We start from the raw sequence: 14,607 nt of genomic DNA on the forward strand, positions 1-14,607 counted from the left end.
ATATCCTCATCAAAGAGTTATCTACAGGCATTAGATGGACACATAAACATAACAGCCATTTGTAAAATTAGAGCATAACTATGCTGTAAGGGAATAGGTAAGGAAAATAAATTATTTTTTTCAAGTGTTGTAATGGATAAAGATCAAAGTCTGGCTCTTTACTCATGAAATGAGGGGAGAAATAACAGAAGAAAAGATGAATATTTACTAAATGCCTTTTCTGTGTATGAAATAATAGGCTCAGGAATCCCACTCCTGGGCTTATACCCAGAAGGAACCCTACTTCAGGATGACACCTGCACCCCAGTGCTCATAGCACCACTATTTACAATAGCCAAGTCATGGAAACAGCCTAAATGTCCATCAACAGATGAGTGGTTAAAGAAGAGGTGGTATATTTATGCAATGGAATACTACTCAGTCATAAAAACCGACAACATAACACCACTTGCTGCAACATGGATGCTCCTGGAGAATGTCATTCTAAGTGAAGTAAGCCAGAAAGTGGAAGACAAATACCATATGAGATCGCTCATATGTGGAATCTAAAAAGAAAAAGAAAACAAAAAGCAAAAATACAAAACAGAAACAGACTCATAGACATAGAATACAAACTTGTGGTTGCCAAGGGGGCGGAGGGTGGGAAGGGATAGACTGGGATTTCAAAATTGTAGAGTAGATAAACAAGATTATACTGTACAGCACAGGGAAATATACACAAGATCTTATGGTAGCTCACAGAGAAAAAAAGGTGACAATGAATATATATATGTTCATGTATAACTGAAAAATTGTGCTCTACACTGGAATTTGACACAACATTGTAAAATGATTATAAATCAATAAAAAATGTTAAAAAAAAAAAGAAATAATAGGCTCAAAGGTGACAAAGTGAAAAGATGACCTGCTAAAATTAATCAATCAGTGATTTCACTCAGAAGTTTCTTGAAAAACAATGCATAGTTGAGATCTGACCAGTTATGCATATGTCAGTATGTAAAAGTACCGGCTAATATTGCAGTGAAATATGAAAAATTCAAATACACTCTCTTGGGAAAGCTGGTAGAAGTGGACTGCTGAACACCTGGAGTCAGATGTCATTATGCTTGGAGAGCTTTACAGAGTAGACAGGGCTTTTAGCAGAGGAGTAAGATTAGGTAAGAAAAGGGAGAGAGAGCATTTGTTCATAAGAAATGACAGGTGAGTTGATTTAGAAATTTGAATGTGTGAAACTTGTTGACAAACAAGCCATCCTGGCTGACATGGACGATGACATCAGCGGGAGATGAGAGTTAAATGGAGAAATGGAGAGTATTCTCCAGAGAATTTTTAAATCTTAGATTTTATGTAATAGAATATTAGGCTATATTCAAATAGGTTAAGATCTTCTTTAAAATATCATTTTAAAGAAAGGCTATTAAATTAACAGGGAAAAAATGAACAAAACTTTACTGTGCAGTTTTGTCTTTAAGAAGAGATGAAACTGCTCAAATTATAGTTTATAACTTGGTCATGAAAGTAGACTCTTCTTACTGGAAAACAAAAATACCAAAGTATAGACCCTGACTTTGGTCAAATGGAAAAAAGAGATGTGAAGTGACATATTTTGAACTACTTCTATTTTTAATCTGCATGTGAAAGTTCAAAAGTAAGATGGGGAATTGACATCCTTAAAACTAATGGTGACATTTTCTTTGAGAATAGTTGTTAAAAATTGAGCACCTGAGTTATCTCTAAACAATATTATTTAAAATAGCTTGCAACAGAAAACAAAATAAGTATTTCATAATGATTAATAAGGATAATTCCTACATTTCTATAGTATTTGTTACTTCAAATCATTTCCCTAGATATTATTCAAGATCATTTCTTATCTATAAATCTGGAATCTTATTTCTATCTATACTCTCTTATCTCTATGTAATTTTATAGATCTTATAAAATATTTTATTGTTCCCATTCTAAAGAAGAGACGACTGAGGCTTAATGGAACAAGTGATTTATTTGCAGAAAAACAGTTTATGGAGGAGCACAGTTCTAGTACTGTGACTTCAGGCCCTAGTACTCTGACCTCAGAATCCCAGAGCACTACAACTGTTTTTCAGTCAGTACCTACGTTTGCTGAATTTATGAATTTTATGAATCCTTTGAGGCCCTTCCATGTCTCAATTCCTGGAAGCAAAGTAAATCATTACATAAATAAATGTTAACTTTAAAGTAGAAACAATATTAAATTTAAAATAAGTAGTGAGTGACATTGATTGATTTTAAATATGAATATCATAGCTTATACTTAGATGTTTTTATCATTTGTTAAAACCTTTTCCTCCTATTTACTTAATTTTTATATTATTGAATTGTTTGTAAAATAATAATGCTAGAGTTCAAGAGAGAAAAACGAATTTCCTCTCTCCCACCAATAACTTATAAGAAAGGGAAATATAGATCACCCTCTGACAGTTAAGTTAGAAAAATCAATGAACCTGACTGCATAAGTTGGTTTAAAATGGTTTCTGGCTAATAGCCTTATAAATTTCCAAAAAATTATCTGAGATCCAGAAAAAGATTCACAAAATCTAAATATTAAGATGATCATACAATGTATTACTGGTATGTTAAGAGGGATTTCTAGTAAATTTAAGTTAGGAGGGGCTAGATGAAGGGTGGGAAGTGGTTTTCCTTCCAAGTTTTCTCCATGAGACATGACGCCCTCCCATGGAAGGAACATGAGGACACACAGCAGGCTTCTTACTAATGTGCAGCTCTTGCCCAGGGAGCCAGGGTCTACTCCAATGGAAAACTGCACAAGCAGTTACTGCCAAAGGCAATGAGTGCAATTTTTCATACACTCTCCTACACAGCATGTTAAGAGGAATAGCTAGTAGGATAAGGAAAAGTCCCACTACGAACATGAGGCTTGCTAGCGACATACCTGCTACATACGCAGGTTCAGTCAGGAAACATGCGCACTAACTTCTTCTCAAGCTATCTACCGGAGAAGGGGTTTTAACCAGTACTCAAATATCCATCTGCAAAATGTGCTTAGTTTGAATACACTTCTCCTTAATAGAGAAAAGAAAAAGTCAATATTTAAAACCCCACCAATGATTAAAATAGAAGCTCTGAAGGAAAACTGCACCTTGGAAGACAGGATAGGTTATTCCCTCAGCTCCAAAACCAAGCAACCAACCAATCAACAATTTACTAACATGAATGATTTCCTGATATGGCTCCTCCACTCCTACTCTGAAAACTTGGGCAAATAACTTACTATTCTATGCCTCAGTTTTCTCATCTGTAAAATGGGGATAATTATTCTACCTCAAGCATTTGCTCTTAGGACTGAAGATGCCAATACACATACAGCATGTAAAACCATCATAAACCCTCAATGCTTTCTTCTCCTGCTCCACTGTCCCTTCCCTCACCCCTTTCGTCTCATGAGACAACACATTAGAAAGCTTACGATTACCTAATGTGATACTAACAGATATAGTCACTCTAAAAGAGAAGCATGAATCTATAACATAAGAAGCTGTGATACAAAGATAACAATAACATGCAAAGAGAAGTTAAATGAAATTAGAGTTAGATAAATAAAAGTTGAAAAAAAATTTAAAATGTCTTGGCAGAATTAAAATAATCGAACAAAATAGTAAACTGAAAAACTGGTACTGTGAGAACCGAATCAGATATTAATTTAACATCAGTTCAATATATATGTGTTGAATATGTACTCTGGGCCTAGCCTTGTACCAAAATCTTGGAATAAACTGGGGAAAATGGAGAATAAGAGACACACTTTCTGTCTTCAGGGCAATTCTCTCTCCCACACCCATCTCTTTCTATCCTTGCCAGAAATTTTCAGTTACATGAAACCATCCATACATCCTCTTTCTGCTTAAGCCAGTGCTGATTTTTTTTAACCACTGGCAACTGAAAGAATGATAGTGCAACACCATGGTTAGTCATGCATTTTCAAGACCATCAAGTTTGAACAAACATCATTAGCAGAACAAATGAAAGGTCTGATGTAAATATAAATATCCCAGTTTAAAAAGCCACATGGGGAAAAATGCAAACATTTCATAGATTATAAATATACAGTAAGATATTGAGTTAATACTTTTATGATCTTTAAGGGTAATTCAAAATTGCTATTTATTTCCTGTCCACCAGTCATTCATTTATTTAAGAGAAACACTGTAAATTTTCTTCATACTCTGAGAAAGAAGGCTTCAGATGGAACCAATTTATCAAGATTTATTTATCCCAAAGTACACGCATCCTGTGGAGTCTGATGGGCTCATTCCCCAGCAAGCTGCATTTCTCCACTTCCTAGCAAGCTGGGTTTCCCCATGGGAAATGCTCTAGAACACGCACTTATCCCTGCCCCCAGAACAGTCTGAACATGGCCAGACTGTGATATTTTGAGGGCCAAGAGTATAGGTTGGCAGAACAGGCTATGTACAATCAATTGGTAGAAATGATTTCAAAGGGGCAATGAGGCTTCAAGTTTAAAGAGAAAAATAAGTTGATGACATCCAGAAGCAGAGGCAGCAAAACTCCGTGAAAAGCACATGAAAAGTGCTGGGGAGAACGTCTTATTAAAATCTCTCTCCTAAATCCTGAAGTTTTGCATTAATGATGTATTATTCTGATCCTGTTTAAGAGTTCTGATAAAAAGCAAATACTCTGGGGAGACAAGACGTTCAATTTAGTATAGCGAAGACTGGTAGGTACACCAGACAATTCTCTAGGCTCTGGGGATTGGATCTGATGGGAACAGGAGCCTGAGGGAGACGGGTGTGGTCCAGCAGACAGGTTAATCCACCTCAGCCATTGTTTAGTTTACACTGACCAGGGCACGGGATCAAGACCAAGAGAAATGGAACGAATACAGATAAAGGGCCTGGGAGGAAGGGGGAAGGTCACTTAGAGCAAGGGAAAGCAACCCAGCAACAACTTGGTTTTGCTGAGTGTCGGTCTTACATTGTAAAAGTGATTTTTCAAAGTACTAGCACTTTTTTCCCCTGATACACTGAGGGAAGTTTCCAACACAGGTTTTTCCTGACGGTGATTCTGGCTAAGTAAGGGGAGCCGTCCCTGCCCACTTTGCCTCCCATATTGCTCAATTTTCCTTTCATGCAGCCTGCAAACATTTGCTAGACACTGCTATAGGCAAATCAAAACACGCAGGCTTTATAAACAAAGGATACAGAGTCAGAAAACAATTTTCATGCCAAATGGCAAAATATGGTTGAAAAACTTCCTTTGTGGACACATGGCTTGAATAAAATGATTCCTCTGGAGAAACTATGAGGTAAATTCAGCCTCTTCATTCACTACAAAACTGTTTATTCTACACTGAAACCATTTCTGCCATTTATTCATTATTATAGATCTAATCTAGGTTAAAAGTTCAAAAAGAGTTTTAGTATCTCTTCTATCAGTCTTAAGCATTTTTAAAAAGTAAAACTATTTTATCAGTGATAGTTATCAATTCCATTTTCCAGGCTGCACAAGAGTTCCTAATCCTGAGATTTTAATAGATGAAGAGACACTAATACTTATTGACTGCTTACTGAGCCAGATATCATGCTGGGAGCTTTTATAGATTACTTCACAATGTGCCTTATGTTTTCCTATCTTTGAAATATTTCTCTGATAATAGCATAAACAGAATGTGATATAGTCCATGAATGTGTCATTAGGTCTCACTTTTCTTGTCCAACATGGAATCAGGAAAGAAACCTTTGAGGGTACCATTCTTGTACCTTACTACTAAGTAATACTTCTTAAGAAATCCTTCTTAATGTACCAGTCCTATAAAATGTTCTTAAAGTTATATTTTAAGATTTTATTATTATTTTAATATAATATGTATTATCTGTCTGTCTATGTGTCTGTCTGTCTATCTATCTATCTATCTATCCCTCTATCCATCCAGTTGGGAGCAAGGATACTTATATCCCATGCGGGTCCTCAGCCAATTTATAAAAGAACTCTATCAAATGTTAGACACACTATTGTCTTCTTCAGGCCATGGTTAGGTCATGTAGTGTCTTTTAACTAGGTGACAGAACATTTTCTTAAAACCCTATTCTCCATCTATCCCCCAAATAAGAGGCTTTTCCTCTTCAGGCATCATAAACTCCTCTCCCAGGACACCTGTCACTAATGAGTCTCTTTGGGCAACTCCATTCAGGTACAGCTAACTGGTAGATGAAATACTCAAGCAAGGTCTGAAAACCTTCACCCTAAGAAACATCCATTCCCTAGACAGCTGGAGCAGAACAGAACACAGCATCTTGAAGTCTAGCAGTCCCACTACAAGCCAGTATGAACCCGGCAACCTGAATTTCCATCACCTCCATTCCATCTCTCTGCTCCACCAACTTCATCAAGGTTGTGCCATGATACTCTGTTTTCATGATGTGTACTGGTACTGCCACTGCCATTCATTCAGGTATCCTGCAAATGCTATGTACCCTGTTAGGCAATGGAGATGCATAGATTGAAAGGACATGGCTTCCAGCTTCAAGAAGATAGATCACAGAAGCAGGCAGGCAGGCATTAAGAGCAGTACAGAGCAAGATTTTAAGCATTCAGTAAGTGTCCTTTGTTTGATAAACCCTCACACACATTGGCTTTTCCAAAGTCATGTCCAAGTCTATCCCTCTCTGGATCATTAAGTCAATTCAGGCTTCTGGCCAAGAGAAGTATTCCAGGCCCTGCTAAAAGCTTTCCTAGGCTTGCCACAGGCTCAGCATTGGGAAGAGCTGATATCTAGAGTTGTGTTTGGAGTATGGGCCACAAGGTACCTCACAATATCCCAATTTCCTGATTTCGAATGATTTATACATCACATTCTAGTGTAAATATTTCTCATAATGTGCATGAGGAGTTGAGGTGGTGACAGTTAACACTGATTGTGAGTAAAATTATTTTAGATAGTTTGAGGTTAGGACATCAAAATAATTTTCTTTTATCCACCAGTACTTTTGATCACTTAAAAAGAAGAGTCTCTGGACAGTGTCTATATATATTTGATACCACTCTAAGTAAGATTAGGAAAAAAAGGAAATGAGAGGGGTTTCAGAGCACTTGACAAATAAGTACAAAGTACTAGTATTAAATTACATTTGCATGGTAATTTTTTTGCATGCTTACCTGTACATATGACAACAATGCTGGTTTTCTATTCAAGTGTTAGCATAAAGTTACCCTTTCAATAAACTTATTTCAATTTTCATAATGGATATATTCATACAATGGACTACTATGCAGTCATAAAAAGGAATAAACTACAGGTACATGCAGCAACATTGATGAGCACATGATATTGTGTGACAAAAGCCAGATCCAAAAGAAAAAAACTGCATACTGTATGCTTCTAACTTGCTATATTTAAAATCCATGCATTTTTAAATGCACTTTAACTCAGGAGATTGAGAGAGAGTGAGAGAGCTAGATAAGAGTGTGTATTTTAGGCAAAAATGACAGATATATTACACAGAGTTACACTGTTTCACGAAGACAAGAAACTGCCTTCTGTGTGGCCAAGAGAGGTCCCCGTGCAATTTAGAAGTTAGATACGAAGTTGTCATTCCCCAGAGGTGGTTGTAGTTAGACATCATGTCTGTCCATCACAGAGGTACCCAGTTATCCTTGCTCTCCTTTGTTCATTACCCAGCTCCTCTCCCTGACCCTGACCCTGTTGACATTTTGCAGCCCCAGGCTCATCACCACATACTTACTTGTGTAGCCAAAGAGCTGGTACCTATTTCCATAGACTCTTCACACATTTCCCCTCTGCAGTCCCACTTCAGAAGTGAACATACTTGGCTTCTCAGATGTTCCTGCTATCATGTTGCCAGATAAATAAAAATTTAACTGGGTGTCCTGTATTTTAAGATAAACAATGAAAAAAATTTCAGCGTAAGTATATTTCATCTATTGCATGGGATATCTTATGCTAAAAATTATGTTATTTATCTGAAATTCAAATTTAACTGGGTGTTACGCAGTTTTAGTTGCAAAATATAGCAACTTAATCCTGCAGTTCTGACTCATACCTGTGTATGGAACGATTGGTGCCTAGCACTCCCCCTTTTAGACTTTCACTTCCCTAGGTTATTGCACACATTCATTTATGAATATCATAAATCCCTCATTCATATAATTCATACTGGGGCTATGTTTTCCTGACTGAACTTTGAAGGATACAGGGTATCAATTTAAGGGGAAAGTGCTAATTAAATGCATGCGCATAGGAAACTTAGCGATGACCAAATTCCAGCAAGTGGTGAGCTGCTCTAAGATTGCATGCATCACCACACTTGCCACTGAGGTGCACAGAGTAGATTCTCTCCACTGACAACAGCTCAGCATCATGTTTACATAAGTATATCTCAAATTTGGTTTTCCTCATCTTTACACTGGTGACCTCATACCTTGATGACACCAGAAGATAAAGTCTGTTATAGTCATGAGAAGACCATGCATTTTAAAGTCTAACAAGTACATAAGACAACCTTGCTTTACAAATCTGTAATGTGGGCTTCATAATCCCTACTTTGTACAATACTGTGAGGATTGTTTCACACAGGTAAAATTCCTAACAGAGCAACTGCCACAAAGTAAGTATTTTTCATAGGATGTTTTATCTTAGTGGAAAAACAACTTCTATCCTTTAAAATATTTAATTTTCATACTCTGGAGGTTTGCACACATCTTGCACAGCCACCTTTTCAGCCCTCTGGCTTCTGGGAAATATATTCAAATTACTGAAGTCTTTCATTTAGTCATGAACTTGCAATGCCCTTTTTTCTCTTAGAAAGCAGGCACACCCCAGGGTTTATTTTAGACCTTAATACCTTTGAGCTACATATATATGAGTCATGTTTGATTTTGCTGACATGTTTACATTTTCAGGATCATAGAAACTGGTTGTTTCAGATGATTTGAGTTAGTGGTATTTTGTTTAAATCCCCAAAGGAGTGGGAGAACCTTTATGAAAATCCAATTTTTTATTTGTTTTTTAACTTTGGCAGGAAGAAGAGAACTAAGTCTGGAAATAATAAAAATTTAGGGCTGATACATTGCCAAAATAAGAAATGAATGAGTCAGAAAAGCACACACACGCACAAAAAACTTGAACTGGCTACATATGAGGACGTTAAAGAATTTTTATATATTTTTAAATGTGATGATGGTATTATGTTTCTGTTAAAGGAAATAATCTTTATCATTTAGTGATTAAGAAGAAAACAGAAAGGTTGGAAAGCATGCCTTGATTTGATGGAATAAGAATATTTCATCCAGCATAAGGTGATGCCTATCTAACTAAATAGAGACACCAAGATTCTTTGCTCCCCTTTGGGAGCTGTAGAGAGGCATTCTGGGTAGAATCGGAAACTGAGTCACTCTGAACACAGAAGTGATGACAGAAACAACCTTTAAATAAGGAGAGACACCACCTTGTGGAAAGACTGAGAAAATATTCCTGACCTCCTCTTTCACTTCTATAAACAATCTCCCTCTGTCCAGCCACATTGCCAGTTCTTATTCATCCTCTCATCCTAACCCCCAAATTCTAATCCCAACTCACTGCTCCAGAAAAAAGGACAGGTCTTGTTCCCCTATCACTTTCTGCAAAGCTTTAAGAACCATTTCATCTTCTCCAGCTCCTGTTGGCTCCCAATTCTTTTGCAATGCTTTTCTTCAGTAGATCTTAGGGAACACACAGTTATGCCAAGTCCCTTTCCCTACCTGTTCTTCCTGTATTTCCCCTGTCATTTCACTGAGTGGCCATCTACCAGCTCTGTCCTTCCCCCTCTAGAAAAGTCTCTCAGATGCATTCACTTTACTACTATTATTATCTGTTGCCTGAAATACTGAAGTAGTTTCTTAAGAATTCACCATGTCTTCAATATTTCCCCCAATTAATCTACCTTCACATTGTTGAAGTCATTAAGATGTGCTTTTAAAAAAAATCTTTCCCCTGATTTATAATTTGTAGTTCTTCAATATCTATAGAAAAGAAAAAAGGAATTTCCTTAAGTTAAAATATTTATATAAGTGTTGTCTATTTATCATGACAAATTTACTTTACTACAATTTCATGAGCATAGTGACTTTGTGTGTAATATTTCACGGCTGTAATCCCATCTAATAAAATCTGTTAAGTCATTCCTCAATACATATATATTACATTAACAGCATTAATAATAATAAAAGCTATGCTTCTTAGCACTTATTATGTGTCAGGAATTACATTGAGTGTATTGCATATAAAATGTCATTCAAACCTCAAAATTAATCATTTAAGAGAGGGACTTTCATTATCTCCATTTTACATATGAGAAAATTGAGGCAAAGAGAGGTTAAGCAATTTGTCCAAGTTTGTAAGGCTATCAAGTAATTCAATTGGTTAAGTTGATTCATTCAAAAAATACTTATGAAAAATTTACTGTTTTCCAGGCACTTCTGCTGTTATTTTATTAGTGATAGAGCAACAAACAAAACAAACAAGGTCCCTAATCTCACGGAAGCTGGAACACTGGGGTGGACTGGGCAGAGGAAAAATAAGGGCAAGTGATAATAAGCTTTGTGGACCACAGAATTTCGGTATTTTAAGCCCCATTTCCACAGGCAATTGTTTAAAATAGTCATAAAAAACCCAAGGAATGTATAGTTAACAGGAAGGAAGGATTACAATCCATCAGAATAACTATCTCAAAGAAACCACTCCTTCTTACAGCTTAACAAATGATTTTCATTCATATATTACTTGTGCCCATGCCGGGAGAGAGGGTCTCAAATCATAGAAGACATACAAGTAAAAGGGAAGAAGCAATCACTAGAGCAGGCCATGGCCACTATGGTAAAAATTTAGATGGTTTTAGCTCCTCATAAATGCAATCAGAGACTTTCCTCTTCCCTCAATCTTGTGTCTCCAGAATAGTGACACTGCTGGCTTAAAAAAAAAATAAGATTAGGTGAACATTTATATCAGGAAGACAAAAAATCAGACCCTGAGACAAGTGCTAGGAGTTTATTTGGGAGGTGATATCACAGAGCACAGTGAGGGAGGGGGAAGTAAGTCAGAGAAGGGAGGGAGGAGAATCAGAAAGTGTGTGTCAATGGCTAGTAAGCACATGAAAAAAATGCTCAACATCACTAATTATCAGAGAATTGCAAATCAAAACTACAATGAGATACCACCCCATACCAGTCAGAATGGCCATCATTCAAAAGTCTACAAATGACAAATGCTGGAGAGGGTGTGGAGAAAAGGGAATCCTCCTACACTGCTGGTGGGAATGTAGGTTAGTGCAATCATTATGGAAAACAGTATGGACAGTCCTTAAAAAACTAAAAATAGAGTTCCCATGTGATCCAGCAATCCCATTCCTGGGCATTTAACTGGAGGGAACTGTATATTGAAAAAAATGCATGCACCCCAATGTTTACAGCAGCACTGTTTACAATAGCCAAGACATGGAAACAACCTAAATGTCCATTGACAGATGACTGGATGAAGAAGTTGTGGTATATTTATACAATGGAATAACTACTCAGCCAACAAAAAAGAATAAAATAATGTAATTTGCTGCTACATGGATGGACCTGGAGATCATCATTCTAAGCAAAGTAACCCAGAAAGAGAAACAAAAATACTATACGATATCACTTATATGTGGAATCTAAAAAACAAAACAAACAAACAAAAACCTATAAATGAACTTACTTAGAAACAGATTCAGACATAGAAAACAAACTTATGATTACCAGGAGGGAGGGGGTGGGAAAGGATAAATTGAGAGTTCAATATTTGCAGATACTAACTAATATATGTAAAATAGATAAACAACAAGTTTATACTGTATAGCACAGGGAACTATATTCAATATCTTGTAGTAGCCTATAATGGAAAAGAGTATAAAGAGGAATATATGTATGTATATGTATGGCTAAAACATTATGCTGTACACCAGAAATTGACACTACATTGTAAAATGACTGTACTTTAATAAAAAATTTTAGTAAAGAAAGTGTGTGTTAACGACAAGATTACCACTATGAGCAACTTCGGTTGAGTGTCACGAGGGGCCTCTGAGAAACCAAAGCGAGCATATGTCAAAACTCCAGGACGCAAAGGGCCTGAAGCTGGGCGTCTATCCACAGACCTCAAGCCCTCATTTATTGTGAGCTGCTCCTGAGGCATCACCTCTCCAGCACTTTCGTCCTGCCCCACTCATGGGGTCAGATTAATCTCCCAGACTCCCAGTTAGAGTCACAAGTGCTCAAGGGAAAGCAATAGGTCTGTGTGGGGACTTCCCATCGAAGCTGCAGGTGAGCTCAGGGAATCCAGGGGGACATGGCAGGCACCAGCTTCATCTGTTACAGACCAGGAAAAGGGCCAGTCACCCACGCTTCTCAGACAGTCACAGAGACAGACCTGTAAACTGACTCCAGGCCCAATTCTATACTTTCTAAAATTTACAGAATCTCTGTAAACGGATTCACAGTGGAATTAAACCAAGTTCTCATCACAGATAAAATATCCTACAGGGAATTATTCCTAACACTTCACCTGCTTTCTTATGGTGAATCAACATAGACAAACTGTGTCAAAGATAAACTTCAGAAAAATTTAGATTGAGCTCTCTCAAAAGAAAACAAAATAATCTATGCACGTCTTTTCTCTCAGCAAAATCTTAATGCGCTGGTTTCAATCCCTCCATACAGTAAACCAGTATCTTCGTTCAGGGAGAGAAACTTCTGTGACTTGAAATGTTGTCATGAAGTAAAAAATATATATATTCATATAGAGATAAATGAAGTTTTATATATATAACATATATTTACATTCTGAACATATATTCCAAAGGTAACTTTCATCATCTTTTAAGACTGAAATATTCTTCTCATTTTCCTCCATTCAAGGCATAGGAAAAATTCCAATGGCCATCAATTAAATCAATATGATCAGTCAACAAAATTGAAATTTTGAATAAAAAGCTATGAAAGTAAGATTCACTTTCAAGTTATTACAAAGACTATAAATAAATCTTAGGATTTCATAAAGGATAAATATATACTTTCTTCTGAAAATTAGCCCATTGAATATATAATTAATAAATGATTCAGCTCATTTTCACAAATTACCCATATAATACGCATCTGAAGTAATTATCATTGACTAGAACTGTGTATTTTCCTTACTGTTCACTAGTAATTTGGCACGCTGTAAGATTACAAAGGCATTTTTCTTTTCTTTTGTGTTTTTTACTTCATCCTTGCCAGCTCCATTATTTGACTTTCATTTCTGTGAAAGTAACTATTACAGATACAGACCTACAGTTACAGCATAGTTCCCAGTGCCATTTGTTAGTCAAAGTTGTTCTTCTATAGGGGTAATTGATAAACAGCGATGGCTTTTGAGAACTTCATGGGGAGTTTCCCTTGTCCCTGTATGACCCGTTACCCATAGTTTATTAAGAAAATGGTATTGATGTAATTCATTCTCATACAGGGAATGTTGGTGGACTCTGATTTCTACTGCAAAATTCGAATTGGGTTAAGAGACCCCTCTTCAGACCCTAGCATGTAGGATGTAGACCCAATACTAAAGCTAAGATAGTCAGATATTTTAAACTTGAATTAGTCATCTAGAGATGAAGTTTGGAATTCATTTCCTGTGACACTGACCATGGTAGCAGTGGTATCCTACAGCAGAGCTGAGACACTGATACAGATGGAGTAAGTATGCTTGTGGTGCCAAGGTAGCATGTTCACCAGACTATTCCTGGAATGTGTTCCTGGCTGGGTTTCCTACTTACTGAACTCCTACAATTCCTAATCTCAATTCTCAAGCCTTCCCATTGATTCTACAACATATCCAATATCCTTCCTCATACTTATATCTGTCATAATCCTTTTTTGTGCCTAAAAAATTATTGTCCTGACACATTTTTAATTATAATATTAATAATGGTAGTGACTTCTTAAATGAGCAAAAATTGTCAGTGTTCAAAGTATTTTCACAAGCATTATATTTTTTCAGCTTTTTTGAGGTGTAACTGATACACAAAAACTGCACATATTTAGTGTATGCAATTTGATGAGTTTGCATTTCTCTGATGATTAGTGATGTTGAGCACCTTTTCATATACCTGCTGACTATTTGCATACACTCATAATACCATCACCACAGTAAAGGTAACAAACTTATCCATTATTTCCAAAGGATTCCTTGTGTCTTTTGTGTGTCTGTGTGATAAGAATACTTTACGTAGTATCTACCCTCTTAATAGTTTCTTAAGTGCACAGTACCATATTGTTACATATAGGCATTATGTTGCATGGATCTCTAGAACATTCACCTTGTATAACTATAACTTTATATTCATTGAACAATAACTCTAATTTCACCTTCCTCTCATACCCTGGACACCACCAATCATTTTTCTGTTTTTATAAGTTTGACAATTTCGGATAACTCATGTAAGTGGAATAATGTAGTATTTGTCCTCTGTGACTAACATTTCACTTATCATAACATCTTTCAGGTTCATCCATGTTGTCGTAAATCGTAGG

At 36.4% G+C, this 14,607-nt stretch overlaps 1 long non-coding RNA gene across 1 annotated transcript in view; it reads right to left on the minus strand.

Annotated features, from left to right (window-relative positions):
* Nucleotides 1–14,607, minus strand: part of LOC116663262 — a 146,083-nt gene that overhangs the window by 10,910 nt on the left and 120,566 nt on the right. The window contains exon 2 of the long non-coding RNA XR_004319483.1: nt 7,761–7,905. This is a non-coding gene — a long non-coding RNA (uncharacterized LOC116663262). The remainder of the gene's footprint in view (nt 1–7,760; nt 7,906–14,607) is intronic.

This window comes from Camelus ferus, chromosome 1 (genome assembly GCF_009834535.1).
Source record: "Camelus ferus isolate YT-003-E chromosome 1, BCGSAC_Cfer_1.0, whole genome shotgun sequence".
In the NCBI taxonomy this organism is placed as follows: domain Eukaryota; kingdom Metazoa; phylum Chordata; class Mammalia; order Artiodactyla; family Camelidae; genus Camelus; species Camelus ferus.